Source organism: Nyctereutes procyonoides, unplaced genomic scaffold (genome assembly GCF_905146905.1).
Source record: "Nyctereutes procyonoides isolate TBG_1078 unplaced genomic scaffold, NYPRO_anot_genome, whole genome shotgun sequence".
Taxonomy (NCBI): Eukaryota; Metazoa; Chordata; class Mammalia; order Carnivora; family Canidae; genus Nyctereutes; species Nyctereutes procyonoides.
The window spans coordinates 3,436,858-3,453,649 of record NW_026575051.1 but is presented as its reverse complement, the minus strand read 5'-3'; the positions used below and the strand labels follow the sequence as shown (position 1 = coordinate 3,453,649).

At 58.9% G+C, this 16,792-nt stretch overlaps 1 protein-coding gene across 3 annotated transcripts in view; it reads left to right on the top strand.

Annotated features, from left to right (window-relative positions):
- GRM4 (glutamate metabotropic receptor 4) overlaps window positions 1-16,792 on the top strand; it is a 171,905-nt gene that overhangs the window by 46,632 nt on the left and 108,481 nt on the right. The window contains exon 1 of one of the 3 annotated variants that reach the window (XM_055329526.1): window positions 11,020-11,148. The exons of the other annotated variants lie outside the window; for them this stretch is intronic. The gene's annotated coding sequence lies outside the window, so the exon portion shown is untranslated. Of the gene's footprint in view, window positions 1-11,019; window positions 11,149-16,792 lie in introns of those variants that run through there. 3 annotated transcript variants of the gene reach the window in all.

Genomic DNA, 16,792 nt, shown 5'->3' with positions numbered 1-16,792 from the left:
AGTGCAGCAAATGTTGACTTTGGGCAGAGAGAGAGGTGAGGCTGGTTTGGGAGGCTGGAGTATGCAACCTCCTGGGGCTGACGCCCCCCTCGCTCCCCTTTCATGCCTCCTCATCGCACTCCGCCCCGCCCTTTACACTGCCTTCTGCCCACCTAGGAATCCAGGACATCCCCTCACCTACCGCCTCCTGCCCCGGGTCGGCCCGGCTCCCCCTGGACTTGGCGGGGCGTCGGAAGAGGCCCCCTCCCTCCCTGCCGTCAGAGCAGGTGAGCTGGGCTGCGCACGAATCCGAGGGGGCGGCGGCCCAGCTGGGAAGCAGCCTTGAAATAGACCCCTCGCCGCCCCCGCTGCCTTGTCCGGGAATCTGTTCAGGTGAAAAACAGGCCTCTCCATCGGGGCGTCGCACCGGGCGTCGGAGGGAGGAGGCGCCCAGCGCGCCGCGCCGCGCAGCCGGGGCCTCGGTCCAGCCCAGGTCCCGCAGACCCGCCGGGGGCCGGGCCGGCGCTGCAGTGAGGGCGCTCGGCCACCGGGAGGCGCTGCTGTCCGCACTGGGGCGCCTTCGCGGCGACTGGGGCTCCGGGCCGGGCCTGGGAGAGGGGAGGGAAGGCCCGCGGCGCCGCTCTCCGAAGGGGAGGCTCTTCGCGCCCCTTCCCGATCTGGAGCGCCCTGAGATGTGGTCTCCCTGAAATTCTGGGGTGGAAGGGGGCTGAATGGGCCCTGCCCGAGGAGGCTGGGGCGCACCCCTTCCTGCAGGAGCCGGCAGAGGAGCGGGGCCACCAGCCCTGCGCTCCTGGTTTTCCTTCTGTCCGTTTCCCACTGGCTTCCTGAATTCTGAACTTTGGGACGGGGTTGGTGGTGGAGGTCAGGACCATCTGTCCATCTAACCGTTTGTCTGTGTGTCCATGCACCTGTCTATTCAGGACCCTGGTGCTCACAGGCTGTACACCCACCAGGCACAGGAAGTAGAGGGGCAAGAGATGATCCTTCCCCATGGGGGATGTAGACCACTGGACTGAAAGCTCGGGAATTCTCCACTGGGGTAGTGGTTAAGCTGGGGCTTGGAGGTGGGCGGCCCGGGGTGGGGGGTTGTTGGTGTCTCGGGTGGAGAAGAGAAGGTGATCCACCATGTAGGTGAGACGGAGAAGGAGGGCCCAGGGTCCCACTTGGGCTGGAGGCTGCAGGGGAGGGAGGAGCAGCGGGAGGCCTGGTGCCAGCAGCTCTACTATCTCTGGGGCCGGTCATCAGAGCAACCTTGCAAAGGGAGCTGTGTCAGCCCCTCTTTATTAGTGAGGAGACTGAGGCTGGAGAGGTCAAGTGACCTCCTGTGGCCCCACAGTGACACAGTGAGTGTCGTGGCTGGGGCTGAGAGCAGGTGTATTAGGCTCAGGCGGAAGAAGAGCCTGGCCTTTAACCACAGAGTTCCTTAATCGGAGCCGCCCCAAGGTCAGCCGGTGTCAGTTTACACCCTGATGCCCGCCTGCCAGAAACAGAGGGTGTCTTTCATGCCCCTGCTTCTACTTTTGCACCTCTGAAGCTCCCCCTACTCTTGGGAGAGGGTCTGCCGTCAGCCCCCACCTCTGCAGTGTGTGGGAAAAGCCTTTGCCCCTGGAGAGGTGAGTTAGGCTCTGCCAGCAGGTGGGGAACGCTTGGTGGGACCAAGCCAATGCGTCGGGGTGCCCACTCCTCCTGTGACCCCCAGGGACTGGGGCCAGGGACGCCTTGGGTCCAGAGGTCAGGCTGAATTCTGTGGTGAAGCTGACGTGAAGCACTGGCCTGGTGGCTCCCCTTTTCTGCGCCTCAGTTGCTCAGGTGTACAGGCCCAAAGGGGTGGTAAAGGCCCCTGAGGCGGTGAGGGCTAGGGGAGGCCCAGGTGAGGGGATGTTTGGGTGGGACTTCGTGCATGGGGTGGGAGGGTTGGGAGGGCTGGGAGCCCTGGGTCTCCCATTCCCGCGCCCAGCCCAGCTGAGAGGCCCCTCCTTCCCACCTAGCCATCTCCCACCTTGCTCCTGCGCAATCCTCGAGTCTTCAGTTGTGGGGGGTCTCACACCCCACTCCAGCTGGTTGGAGTTCTATTAATATTTCAGTTTGATGAATTAAAGATTCTTTCTACCCTCCTTCTGATGTCCCAGGAGGGAATTAAAAGCGCATCCAATCCAATCAAATGCCATTAAAATGCAGCCCACGAAGGGAGGAGCTGATGGGTGTGGGCTTTTCATTCCCAGCACTGCTTTGTCCTCTTGGAGGGGGGGAGTCCTGTGTGATGGGTTGGTCTTTGTGAGGCAGGTTCAAGAGGCAAGAGAAAATGGGTGAAGGAGGAGGGCAAAGGGTGTTTGCAGGAATGCGGCTGCCTTAGCAAGGAATCGGATCCTGCATGTGGCTCAGATTTCTAGGATAACTGAGGGTGTGGGGTGAGGAGAGGCCGTGGGGTTGTGACCCCAGCCCTGTGATCTGACTATGACTGCCCCCCCCCCCCATGGGACAGTGGACGCTTTCCGGGTCAGCTCCACCTCCCTGGCGCTGGCTCCAGGGCTGAGTTAGAGACCTCAGCAGTGAGGACAAGAATCTTGGAGACAGCACGAATGCAGAGAGATACATCCGAGGCTCTGATAGTGGGAGGTCTTGGGGGTCATTTCCAGCTTTCTGTCCTGTTAGCTGTCTGGGTCCCCCTTCAGAGGGAGCAAATGCTGGGGCTCCCTTCTAGCACTGTCTGGGGGGTTCCTAAGGAGGACCAAGGCTGGCGTGTGTTGGGGGGGCAGCAGGGATTGACAAAGGGGCTTGCTGGCAATTTCTAGCCCAGCTGTCAATCGGTCGGCCAGGCTGTGTGGCCTGTGCCTCTTCCCAAGGGCCTGGGGCCCATTTGGAGGACAACCTAAGGCTCTAATCGCAGTGCCTCACAGAGCCCCAGCAGCATCACAATCCACATTTGGCAGGAGGGACACTGAAGCTCCAAGTAGGGGAGTGGCATGGGACTGGATTAGAGCAGCGGTGCTGGGGTCTGTCTGCCCCTGGGCTGCCCATGGAGTGTGTGATTGAGACTGGAGAGATGTGTTGGGGGGCAGACCTGGAAAAAGGCCCTGTGGGTGGGGTGCAGCCGAGAGAACACATGCCTTTTCCAGCCTGGGCCTGTCCCCCTCCCACCATGGCCAGCTGGACTGTGTCCCCTCCTGTGCCTGTCACCTGGCTGCTCCCCCTGGCACCCAGAGCCCTGCCACTCAGCCCAAGGAGCAGGCTGGCCACAAGGCCTGGCAGGCGGGAGGGGTTTTTAAATGTTAATTGTATTTTGACATCCCGGCCTGTGACATCCATCCTAATGACATTTGGCTTGCAGCTGACAGCCCCCGGACATGTGGAGAGAGAGGGATGATAAGTAGTTTTAAATTGCAATGTGGCAAAGAGGCTGGAAAATCCTGAGTCTTAAGAAAAAAAGAGAGGGAGGGTTGCTGGAGAGAGGAGGAGGAGGTGAAAGTGGAAACTAGGGAGGAGAAGGAGGATGCTTAGGGACCGGGGTGGGGTGGGGTGGTGGTGGTGGTGGTGTCAGCCCTTCATCTGTTTAACAAGCGAACATGCACCTACTGCATGCTCTGCACTGGCTCAGCTGTGGAGGATGCAAAGTCCAGTTGGGCCATGCGCCCCACTGCCCTGTGTATGGGGCCAGAGTCTCTCAGCTCCTCTGTCAGAGTCTAAGTGACACTAGTCCCTGACCTCCCTTCCTGGCCACCCTTGAGCTTGAGACAGCACGGATGCTTCCCCTCCTTTACCTTTCTCCTCTCCTCCCTCTTTTGCCCTAAAGGTGGGGGAAAGTGAGGCTGAGGAAGGGAAGGGGAAGCATCATCTTTCAGGCCTCAGAGCTGAGGGGCAGAGGGAAGCAGCTAAAATTGACCTTAGACCATTTCTCTCCTTCCATCCGCCCCACCCACCACGCTTCCCCTGCCCACCCACCAGATGAACTTCCTCTCCTTCCCAGCTGGCTTCATCACCACACAGGCAGGGAGGGTCCCCCAGCATCTTACCTGTACCCCCGTTCTTGTGGGGTGCTCCTGCAGCCTCTGTTAACCTCTGTCCAGCAAGATGCTGCTGAATGTCCCCTGAATCCTTGCATATCTCGTCTGGCTTTTGCCTCTGGTCCCATGCACTTGGGTTTAGCAGAGCTGTATTCAGAATTTGCTCTTTTTTGCTCTCTATTCTGTTGGGTCCCCTCTCTCCCTTCACAAGGCAGGTGGCAGGTGGGAGGGCCTAGGTGTGACCATGCTGTGTAACCTGGAGAGTCCTTGGTCCCAATTGGATCATTCCAGGGGAGCAGACCCTTGTCAGAAACCTCAGTTAGATTTTTTTGGAATTTAGAAGAAAATATGGCACAAATATTATCTGTTGTACAATACCCCAGGAGGCCTTGGAGCAGTATTCCCCAAAGGAATATGCTGGCTCCTATGCCTGCGGTGAAGCAGAGTGATCTCCCACCAAGGGAACCAGACGTGGCAATGACTCGCTCTCACATCAGCTTTTGCAGCCAGAGGAGTTTGTGGAATACTTATGGACCAACTTGTGGCTTTCAGAGCATTCTGGACTTTGGAATTGTGAAAAGGGGATCATAGCTTTAGCCAGTTCACGACTCCTAAGAAAGTCCCAGAGCTCATTGAAGTGGAATGTCCTGGAGGTTGGACCCACACTGGCCTAAGGGAAGAGTAGATCCTCAGGTCCCTCTTCTGCTAACCCTCGGCAGTGTCAGGAGGGGGTCGCTCACACCTTGTCCTGGGTGGGGGAATTTCAGAGTCCCCATGCCCATGCCCCTGAGACTCAGTATCTCCGTGGGGCAAAGGAGAGGGGCTGGTGTGACCCCAGGAGGCAGAAGAGGACTGATTGGCCTCAGGATTCTTAACCCTAGGGTCCCGCCTCTGACACCTGCTCTCAGCCAAGTGCCAGCAGAGTAATTTAGGCCCGTCTCAGAGAGCCTGGAACCACTGCCTTCCCTAGCAGTTAGCTCTTCACCCTGGAAATGTCCTGCTGGGGGACAGTTATTGTTTAAAGGAACTCCTCCATCAGAGGCATTTTCATCTAATGACCTGGTTTAGGGGAAACCAAAATTGAAGCCCATCAGACGTGGAGGTTGAGACGGTGGTCAGGTCAACTGGACAAGGAACCATTTATTAGGTGTTCTAGGCCTGCCAGGCTCTCCTCTGGCCCTGGCCACTTTCAAGTCCACTCTGATTTATTTCAACAAATTCTAAACTTCACGATTTTCAAAGGCAATCAATCACCCTTTCCTATTTGGCATCCTTTGAAATGAGGAAGTCAGAGGAGTAACTTGGATGTGAGTTGCCAACACAGTGGGTGGGAAGGGGCAGGGAAGTTTTTCCCCCATAACAGGGAGGTCAGAATCAGAGCCCAAAGGAAGTCTCTGCTGCAGCATAAGGGAGTTAGGTCAGACTTCGGGAAGAATTTCCAGGTCACAACGACATGAAGCACAGGAGTATTATTATTTTCTCTAGGACTACCTGTCTCTTTTTCTCCTCCTCACCAAGCCCCTACTCCCAATGCTGAGATGGTGTCTCCTTTTCTCTGGGGAAGTCTGTGCCCATGGGATTGGTGGATTAGAACAACCAGCGTGCTCACTCCCCCAATACCGCCCCCCCCACCCCCCCTCATGTCAAGCAGGTCAGCCTTTTAAAAAGATTTCCGAGTGAGACGCAACCCTGAATCCCAGCATGCTTAGAGAAACACCAGCCCGGCCCCTCATCTCACTGGTAAGGAAACCAATGCTCAGAGAGGCTGGGCAACCTCCCCCAGGTCACACAGTCTTACACCGAGGACCTAGCCTCTTGCTTCCAGTCCTGGGCCCTCTCCCCCCACCTCAGCCCCTAACAGTCAGGGTACAGCTTGCTGAACGGGGCATCTGGGAATTCAGGCCTTTGTGTCCCACCTGGCCCTGGGCACCAGGACCCTTGTTCCCTGACCCCTTGAGGTCACTTCTGATCACTCTTCCCCTATAGAGGTGGCGCTGTATCTCCCTTGTTTCCACATCATGCCCAGGTCAGGGACACCAACTGAAGTTCCTTGAGGTGTATGCGTGTATCTGTGTGTGCGCGTGTGTGTTTATGTGTGTCTGAGGGTCTCCGCAGGTGTATGCCTATTTGAATATCTGTATATATGTGTGTGTACCTGTGTGTGTGTGTCTGAGGGTCTCTGAGGGTGTGTGCCTGTCTGTATATATGTGTGTTTCCATGTGGGTCTGGGTCTGAGGGTCTCCGTGGGTGTGTGGCTGTTTGTATATATATATATGTGTGTGTCTGTATATCTGAATGTGTCTCTATGTGTGTATGTCTGTCTCCATGACAAGTCAGGTCAGCCAAAGCCAGCAGGTAGGAGAAGGAGGGTGGCCCAGCTAGACCAAGCTGGGGCTCACCAGTGAGAGTGGGGGTCTGAGTGCTCTGGGGGGGTGGAGGGGACGGAGGCCCCGGAGTGGCCGGGGACGGCTGCCCAGAACGAGGCTTCAGGCTGGGCATCTTCAAACTGGACAAGTGCACACTCTCAGCTATCTGCCAGCCAACAGCGTTTCTTTTTTTAACCCCTGAAAAATAGAGCCTGCCCAGCCTTCTGCGACACAGCTGGTGGGGGGCGGGGGTGAGATAATTATGGTCAGAGTGAAGGCAACACCCAGGGCAGGGGATGGCAAAAAAGGCTGTGTTAGTTTGCCTTCTCCATAAACCATGGCCCATGTATTTTCAGCTTTATTGATTAATGAACTGATTTATCAATTAATTCAATACAAGGATATTGAGGACGATACCCCGTGTTAAAAATGTGGCTCCCACTTGCTGGCACCTGAACACAGGACTGGGCGCTCTGCACACATTATCTCATTCCTTTCTCACGACGGCCTGGCCAGTAGGACCCAGGTACCGCCAGCTCTTAGGGTAACTTTCCATGAATTAGATGAAGGACCCCCCCCCCTTTAGTCAGATGCAGTCTCAAGATAGGACGAGTCACTTGCCAAGCCCAAGGCAAGTTGATTGGAGCCTCCCAGCATTCCCTGAACGGTGGCTTCTTGCCCACCAGCAGCTTCTCTGAGGTCAGCATCGTGGTCCTTGTTCTACATACCGGTTAGGGAAACTGAGGGACCCTGAGCAGGGGGACCCAGGCAGGCTGTTCCCAGGGAGCAGGCCTCTTCAGGAGTGACTGGAGTGTCCTGCAAGCCCAGAGCTGTGCACATGAGGCTGCGTAGAGCCAATGGATGGCAGGAGCTTTCGTGGCCTTAGCTTACATCTCTGTAAAATGCTCCAGGCTGAGGTGTGCATGGCCATGGGGTGCGCTCCTCAAGGGCAGGATAGTGTTCAGTCATTCGTGGATTCCCAGGACTGGGAATGGAATAGGATCTCCTCCAGTGTTGATTGCATTTCAAAAGGTATGAATGAATTCATGCTCTAGGTCCTTCCATCAGAGACTTTGGTCTGACTGGATAAACGAGACATGTATTTGGGGCCATTAATGTGTCAGCAAAGAGAGTTCATGCTTTGCCAACATTTATTCTTTCACCAAACATTCATTGAGTTCACACTATGGGCCAGGCATAGTGCCAAGCACCGGATGAACCATGGTAAACCAGTTGCGGTCCCAGCCTGGCATAGTCTGGAATTCTGGACCAGTTGGGGGTGCCCGGGTGGGTCTCTGGGAAGGGGCAGGGGTGGTGGATATGAGGCATGGAGGGAGAAAGATCAGTTGAGTAGGGGGGAGGGTCATTTCTGCTGTCCCCAGACTCCCCAGACATTCCCTTGACCTATAAGGGTGCTATCTATGGAAATTAGGGGAGGGGCTGTAAGGGGGGGCTGAGGCCCCCCACCCCATGGGCAGAGGCACATTTAAGCCCACGGTGGCACCCTGCAGATCAGCCAGGAGCACTGAGGGACCGAGGGGGAGGGAGGCCATTGCCAGCCATTCTCCCCCCAGCTCCCTGGCACTGTGCTGAGCACCCTCCCCGGACAAGGACAGTCACACGTCACAGCTCTAATTGAAGCCACTTCTGCAGTCTGGGACGAGATGCTCTTGCAATCCTAAGAGGGCTGCATGGCTCCCTCCCTCTCTTCTTCCTCTGCCTGGCTGTAAGGCCCGCCCTCTCCTGGGATTTTTCACAGCACCCCCCAGGGAAGGAAGAGAGCTGGGGCTCCAGCTTCTCCCCAACAGGGATTCTTTCCCTGGCTTGTGTTAGCCTGGCGGCCAGGCCACCTGTTACACTTTGCAAACCAAGGTTGATGGGAGACCTGCTGCCTGTGGACCAGGGCTTGGAGGTTCCCCTGGCCTAGTGGGGTTCTGGGGAGGAGGGGGGCCTCAGAGGAAAGCCTCCCCCCAACAGGCTGAGACTAAGGACAGGTGGAATTGCCTCTCTGGGCCTCAGTTTCCCCCCCTCCGTGGTATGCTCCAACCAGGAGCGGTGGGGCGTGCAAATGAACATGCCACATGGGGGCACACGCCACGTGCATGCGGATGTGTGAGAAGAGGCCCTGCGGGTGGGAGTTCTCGTGACGCACAGGGGTGGGGAGGAGCGCAACCCCTTTGCATCGCTGTGCTTTGCTGTACTTCTCCGGGTGTGTGTCGGAGGCTGTGTTCGCTGACCCTCGACCGTTGGAGTCAGGAGGGTCCCCCCCACGCGTCCTCGGGTCGCCGGGCTGACCCGCGGGGGCGGGGCGGGGCAAGGAAGGGGGCTCCCAGGGGAGGGCGCCGCTGGGGCGTGGCGGGAGGGGGAAACCGCGGGGCGGGTGTGGCGAGGCGGAGGGGCGCTTGGCCCGCCCGGCCTTCCGGCGGTGGAGGTGCGGGGTCGGGGCGGGCGCCCAGGTGCTCTCTCTTTAAAAGGCCGGCGGAGGCGCCGCGCGCTCGGTCCGCACTCGCAGCGCAAACTTGCCGGGCCCGGCTCGCGCCTCCTCGAGGGCGGCGGCGGCGGCGGCGGCGGCGGCGGCGGGCGCGGGGGCTGAGCGGCTGCGGTCCCCTCGCCCCCTCGTGCTCCGGCGCCCCCGCCCCCGCCCCCTCCCGCAGCCTCCCGTCTGCGCGTCTTCCGCGCTCTCCCCGTCTCTCGCTCGCTCTCCAGCGCGCTCTCTCGCTCGCTCTCATTTTTTCTTGCTGCTGCCGCCGCGGCCGCCGCTGCCGCTGCCGCTGCCGCTGCCGCTGCCGCGGCGCCGCCGGGCGCCCCCATCTCGGCCGGCTGCGCTCGCAGGTCGGCTGCCGCTGCACTCCGCCGCCCGGAGCCCCGGCCGGACCCTGCTGCCCGGAGCCGCCTCGCCCGCTCCCTTCGGCTTGGACGCCGGGCTCCGCGGGGCCGGAGCAGGGCTGGCCGCCGCTCCCTTGCTCTTGCCGGAGCAGCAGCAGAACGCCGCGCGCTTGGAGGCGGCTCCGGCCGGGCGGCCGCCGGCTCATCCCCGCTGCGTCCGGGACTCCGGGCGGCTCGCGCCCGGCTCGGTCCGCAGCGTCAGCGCTGTCCGCCGCGGCCCGGGCTCTGGGCAGCGCGAGCAGCCAGCCGCCGCCGCCGCCGCCGCCGCCGCCGCCTCTCTGCGCCCCCGGGCAGGCGGGAGCGCAACCGACCCCTCGCCGCGGCTCAGACCTCGGCGGCGCGCGGTGAGTTGTGGCCCGCGGGGAACCGGCGGAGGGGACCGTGCCCTCCGGCCTCTGGGGCGTGGGCTGCGGCGGGGACTCGGGGTTCGGGGAGGCGGCCTCTGAGAGCGCCCGCGCTCGGGCTGCCCGGAGGAGGGCCGGCGGACCGGAGCCCTCGGGGCCGGAGGGCGCGGGACCCAGGCTGGAGGGGCCCCCTTCGGGGCTAGGGCAGGCTCTCCGAACGCCCGCGAGGGAGGGAACGGGGCAGCGGCTTGCTTATTTATTTATTATTTATTTATTTATTATTTATTTATTTTCCGGGCCTGGGGGAAAGTGTCTCTGTGTAGTGGGGCTTAGGTCAGGTTCTGCCGAATGGGGGTCGTGGCAGCTCTCAGGTGGGGGCGGGGGCATTAGCGCGCCCCCTCTGCGGAGGGGCGGGCAGGCGGGGGCGCGGGGCGTCATCTGCACCCGTTCCCCGCGGTCCCCCGGCGGCAGCGCGGGCAGCGCCAGCCTCGCGCGCCTCGGCTCCTTTCCCTCGCACCGCGTCCCGCTACCCTGGTCGCCCCAGCGGCACCTCCGCCGCTGGCCGAGCCCGGCACCCGCTGGCTCGCGGCCGCTGCGGGTTGGGACTGCGCCCCAGGGCCTGGGGGCTCCCCGCGGCCCCGGGACTTCAGGGTCAGGGGCTCCTCCGATACTCTGCACCGACCCTCTCCGGGACCCTGGTGAACCCGAGGCTCTGTGGGGCCGCCGGGCGGGGGGCCAGGCCGTGCGTGCGCGCGCGTGTCTGTGTGTGCGCGCGCGTGTGTGTGCTGGGGGGTCCCCTCCGGGGTCGGGCTTCCCCGGCGCCCGGGAACTGGCGGCGCCCCCTCCCCCGCGGGGGCGGGGCTGCGAGGTGGAGGCCCGGCCTGGGAGAGGCGCCCCCGCACCGGGGCGGTCTGAAGCTGTTTGTGCAGAATTGGGGCGGCAGTGGCGGCGGCGGGGAGTCCTGAGGCCCAGCGTACGAGCGCCCCCTGCCCCCGGGCCACGAGTGACACCCCCTCCTTAGAGTTAAGTCCGTTTTGGAGGAGGCTCCGCGCTTCCTTACCCTCTCTCGGCGCCGTGCCTGCCCCTGCGTGCGGGAGAGCCGCTTTGCGGACTGAGCTGGGCTTGCCTAGTGGTGCCCGAATCCACGTGTCAGTGGGAGCCGTGGTTAGTCTGTCTGACCCTCTGTCGTCTGTCGGAAAGCTCTCGGTGATGGGGGAGGGTGTGTGTGTGTGTGTGTGTGTTCCCGTCATCGTCCTCCATTCTGGGCCACTGTGGGGCCTCAGGGTAGGCGGCGGGGCCAGTGCTCTAGAGTCTCCACGCTGGACACCCCCTTCCCACAGCCTGCTACTCAGCCTCACGTCCCTGGGGCCAGCTCATGGTGGAAATAAAGAATGTTCTAAATTCCATCTCCCTACTCCCCCAGGGTGCGCGCTGGGTCTGCCCCACTTTCCCCTCTGAGATCCACTTGGGATGTGGGCCTGGGTTTCTGCGTCTGCTGGTTGAACTCTTCAGAAGCCAGTGCCTGGGTGGTGGGAGCACTTCAGTCAAGAGGTGAGGACCCTAGGGAGCCTTTCGGGGTGACCTTTCCTGAGGTGGCAGAGAGAGTTCCCACAGGTGTGTCTGGGGGCTCTTGGGTGTGGTCCCCTCTCCTGGGCAGGCTCTGGGAGCTAGTGGTGAGGGCCCCTGAAGAGGACCTGTCTGCAGTGCAGCGGGCGCTCAGAGCTCTGTCCCTTTCCCTGGGCCCCACAGAGGACCACTGGAGGGCCTCTTTGGCCCTTACTCAGAGTCCTGTCCCTGACATGGGGTTGGGGGCCTTTGGGGTTGGTACCCTTGAGACTCTGCTTAGCCTTGGATGAGCATGCCTGCCCACTTAGGTATTGGATGACCACTGTCTTCCCCTTCCTCCAACCTCTGTCTGTTAGCCATAAACTTTCCCTCACCTGTCAATGCCTTCAACCTCTCAGAGACAAAAATACCAAAAAGTTATTACCCGCCTCCCCCCCGCCAGGCAGCAGTCAGTGCAAGGGCTACCTTTCCCTGGGATGTTTGCATTTGCGAGAGGCCCAAAGAGGAGATGGCAATGCTCAACCCAAAAGGATGCTCTACTGGTGGTAAATGAGAGATGTATGGGATGGTGGTAGGGCAGGCTGCAGGGCACAGAGAAGGAGTCCTGAGCTGGCAGAGGGGGAAGGGGGGGCGGGAGCACGTCAGGAGTTGAGCTGTTTTCTTGGCCTTAGTGGCCTAGTGTAGGCCGCACCTGTCTTCCTCCCTCATCCCTCCTCCCCCAGCCTGCGTCTGGGCCTCTTCATTCTGTTAGAGGCGTGACGTCCCCAAGAGGAGCGCCTGGCACAGTGGCAGACAGGCAGCTCAAGGTAGGTGAGAGCATCAGTGAGCGAGCCAGCCAGTAAGTGAGCAGCTAGCATGCTACCTGCTACCAGGAAGGGGAGGGAGCAGAAAAGCTCTATGGGGGGGTCCCCTGGCCCAGCTTCCAGGATGCTGGGCCACACCTCAACCCACCCTGCTGCAGGGGGATAGCTGGCAGGAAAAGATGGGATCAGGACCCACGGGTTTCTGAGCTTTATAATTACAGCCAACAGACATCCTCTCCCCTAGACAAGTCTGGAGCTTGCAGCCCCTAATTACCACCCACCCCAAGACATCTGCCCACCCCGTTGTCCTCCTCTGCTTGGCCGGCTGAGAACCTAACTTTGCAGTGGGCAGGCCCCACTGGCAGCCTGGGCAGCTGGGCCCGCTAGCTGTTGGCTGGGAGGTTATCTCACTTCTGCAGAGTGGAAGCTGCCTTTGCTACCCGGAGAAGGCGTGGGGGAAGCCGGCATCTGGGCTCTGGTCCTGCTTGCTGGGGCTGGCAGAGGAGTGGCCAGCTAGCTGGGCTGACCCGAGGCAGGAGACCTAGGGGCTTGCCTTGGTGGGTAGCTGGCCTGGGGCCAAGGACACTGGCTTTCCATTGCTCCCACCTAGCCTGGTGCTGACTCCTGGAAAGAGCAAGGAGGGCTTGTTTTCGTGTCAACTCTGCCCCAGTTAGCAGGGGACTATCAAAAATTAATTTAGAGATTTCACTGCCTTTGACCCTTGCAGAGTGCAGACTGTCTTTTCCTGGCTCCTGGGAACTCTGCTTCTTTCCTGGCTGTGGACTGGCTCTGGCCTCCCTTGTCTTCTTGCCCTGCCTTTCTCCCAGTGTCACCCTGCTGCTTCTCAGTGCTACCCCAGCCACATAGCTCTGCATTCCAGACAAGCTTCCTCCTCCCTGCCAGTCCTGCAGTCAAGCTGGGGGGGGGGGGGCTTCTGCCTCTGCTCCCCCCTGTCCCCCCTCCCCCTTTCCCTGCCTGAACTCACTCCTAAGAAGGAGGAGTAGCAGCAGAACTTGCTTGGAAAAGACAAGCTTACACCACAGCCCTGCCCACCTTCCTAGCCCGCAGGCCTGAGCCAGCCTCTTCCAGCCTGTCCGTTGTTTCTCTTGGCTCCTTGGAAAAATGAGCACCACAAGGATAGTAAAAATCACCCCTTAAATTAAAGCTGATGACTCCCGTCGAAATGTTTTATTATCAACCTCACCTTTAGCAATGTCGTTGGCAGCAGTGAGGCATAAATATATGTGTACACATGTATATTAAATAAATCGGGGAATGCAGTGCATAATGACATTATCTGGACCCCATTCAATTAAAGGAGATATTATCTGTGGTAATTGGGAAATGCCAGCCCATGATGACAGCCCATGCCATTTCAGGCTGAGCCACGCTGACTAGCTAGCTGTAGTATCTGGTTAAGCCTCCCCATTCTGGAGAAAGCACTGGCTGCCCATTGGCTGTAATGCAGGGGGGTCCCAGGAGAGCCAGCTGGCTGCTAGTCCCAGGCTGGACCACCTGAATCAGGACCAGGAGGTTGGGTCCTGCCCTGTCCCCTATCCTCAGCCTTCCCACCTCTCTGCTCTTCAGGGTGACAGAAACTGGCCCCTGGACCTGTTTTCTGGTTGGGGCTGTGACTTCTAATGAAAATACCGTCATTGCTGTGGCTTACACCTTTATTGTTTCTAAAATCACTGGGTGATTTTTGATCTTTAGGAATAAAGATTGGGAACTTGATCTTAACTTTCTGGTGAGCCATTTACTTCACAGGTAGCACTGCCCCTTCCCTGTGCCTGGCTCCTGTGTGGCCTGGGGATGGGAGGGTCACCCCAACTGGTTGTGCTTATGGCTGTGTAAGATGGTAGAGTCTGGGCTTTGACTTGTGAAGCCCGTGGGCCCTCTCCTTCTGGGGCAGTGCAGGAGTAGGGGGAGCTCTGAGTTTAGGAGGTGTTTGGACAGGAAGAAGGAGGAGAGAGGAAGAAACAGTATTAGTCGGGAAGCTCACAGTAGCACCAGCTGCAAACAAAGATGCATGCCCACTTGGATTGTGCCAGAAGACTGGGAGGGGGGCGGGTTGGCAGTGGTGGTAGGTGGAGGCAGGACAAGTTGGGGTAGGAAGGAGAGGCCTGGAAGTCTACATGGAAGTGGGGGCTGGCAAATGGAGGAGATTTGCGCTCCCCCTCCGGGTGAGGGGGAAGGTCAGTGTCGGGCCCTTTCTGGGCTGATGAGATGGGCTTGCTTCGCCTTCAGCTGACCAGAGCTGCTGTGGCCTTAGCAGGTGGCATCTCTTTGAGTCTCAGGTTTCTCTTGCCATGAATCCTTGCCTGTCACTGCACTCAGAGCCCTCCAGTGGGCCCCCATTTCTCCATCAGCACAGGTCTTGTCTGATCTTGTACTCGATGCCCTCTCTGACCTCCTCTCCCCCCTCCCGTTCCCACTGCCCTCCGAGTACTCCAGCTTCCTTGCTAGTCCTTGAACAATCAATGCTAAACATGAGCTCAGGGACTTTTCCCTTGCTTCTCTCTACCTGGGACACTTTCGTGGCTCACACCTCTACTGTTTTTAGTTGCTTTCTCCTATGCCACCTCCTCAGAGAAGCCTGCCTTGATTATCTTTTTCTGAACAGACCCCAGGGTCTTGACCTCTCTCCTTACCTGCCTTAGTTTCTTCATAACCTCTGGACTCCCTGAAGTGCCACATATCTTTATGTAAGTATGTTTATTGCATCTCCTGGGCCACCCCCCAGGTTGGCCCCAAGAGGTGGGTGCTGCTGTCTGTGTCTGTTACTCCTAGCACATTTCCAGTGCCCAGAGCAGAGCCAGCACATATTCGATCGACACGGTGGTCAATAACTGAATGGTTATGGCAGAAAGGGTGTATTCTATGCCTGACCACACCAGGGACGTGTAAGGATTTGGTGCCAGGTCAGAGTTCTACTCTGCAGACTCAGAATGCTGCTTCAGACCTTGCCCTGGGCATCACCTTGGCTGCCTGCTGGCTCCGGGCAAAGACCTGCCTGTGTGTTGTTGCTTATTGAGAGTTTCTGAGCCTTGGGCTAGGCACAGGAGATGCAGAGATGAGTGTGGTCCACACAGGCCCTTAAAATCTTCCAGGCTCATCATTGCCAAATAACACACACAACACACACACACACACACACACACACACACACACACACACACACAGAAAGAGAGAGAGAGGGAGATGTGAATGTGCAAGAAGGAGGAAATAGAGCTAGGATCATCAGGGCAGGCTTCCTGGAGGAGGAAGGGTCTCAGTTGCTACCTGAAGGGTGAAAGTCACAGGGAGGAGGCTGGAGGGAATCCTAGATTGGAGGAACCACAATGGCCGATTTGAAATTTTCTCTAGTTTCTATGGGCATTGAGCTGAGGAATTACTTTCTCATCCCTCCTGTCCTCTATCATTTCTTCTTTCCTTCCACGTTTCTGCAGTGCCCACCACATGCCAAGCGAACCAGTCACTTTGGAATCAGGCTCTTTTGGTGAAACAGGGAGAGGATGGCCTATGAAGCAAGATCTGGGGATTTCTGTACCTGGGAGGGTTCCTGATACAGGCTGATGGGCTGGAGCTTCTTGGGGATGGGAAAAGAATGAGATCCACGGAGCCTGGACCCCCACTGTGCCCTCCTCCTTGCTCTTCAAACATGGCCTGCCACGGCCCTGGGGAGTGTCTGGGAGCAGGGCTGCTGTTTCTATTAATATTGACACTGATGACCTGGGAGAGAGGGTGGGAAGAGCCCAGAATTCTTCACTCACATCACATCATTCATTCCCTTCCACAAGCTCTGGTGGGGGATGCCAGGCAATGTGCCAGGCTGGGATGCAGAGATAGCAAGAGGAGTATGACACGGTCTCCTCAAGCTGTGGTCCCTGTGGGGAGAGGGTTGGGCTGTTGAGGTTGAGGGAGCTAATTAGCCATCCCCTTTCCCCATGGACCAGGGATCACAAGGGTAGGGATCAAACTATGGGCCTCGTTGCTGTGGGGTGCAGCGTCTTCTTGCTTGTTCCTTGGGTCTAGGCTATGTCCATTTGGGAGGAGACTGTCCAGCATAGCGCACCTCTGCTGGACCAGTGTGGGGCCCCCAGGGGGGCAGGAGGGAGGGGGCCTCAGAGGTGGCCTGCAGTCCAGCGTCTCAGGTCTGCGTGGGCACCTGTGGGCTTGGGGTGGTGTGGGAAGGAGGAGAAGGGCCCCGGTTCTCCCTCATGTTTCCTGCTGGGGAGCAGAGCCCCTCCTGTGGAACTGTGAGATGTGGGCAATGAGGTGTCTAAACAGCTCAGAGATTCAAAACAGACGCCACGCCCAGCTTTGCTGAGCACCTGGGCTGGGCCAGGCCACAGAGACAGAGGTGAATGGAGAGGACTGAAGTTGGGGAGGAAATGTGGAAAAGCTGAGGGGAGGGAGGAGGCCTGGCTTGAGGAAGGCAGAGGTTGAGAGGGGGTGCTGGGGCAGGGCAGGGGGAAGAGCCCAGAGCTTGAGTGGCCTTGCAGGGGCTGAAAGCCTCCTTGAGCAGCTCTGGGTGCCAAGTGCAGGGTCATTCCCTCTGACTCTGTCCCTTACTTTGGTGTTTGGGGAGAATTCTCTTTCCCTAGCTTTGGGAGAATAAAAAGCTGAGTGAGTTTAGTAAACATCGCAGTAGCTCTCTTTGGAGCCTCTTGTCGTTCCATTCAGTGGTTTGTGGTTCTTCCTGGCTCAAGCCCTGGTTGTGGAGGGAAGGATTTAGGTTAGATGTGAGGAAGCATGGGACTTGGAAGGGTCACTAAGGCAGGTTGGGGAGTTTCTCCCTGCAGGCCTGCAGATATCAGAGAGGC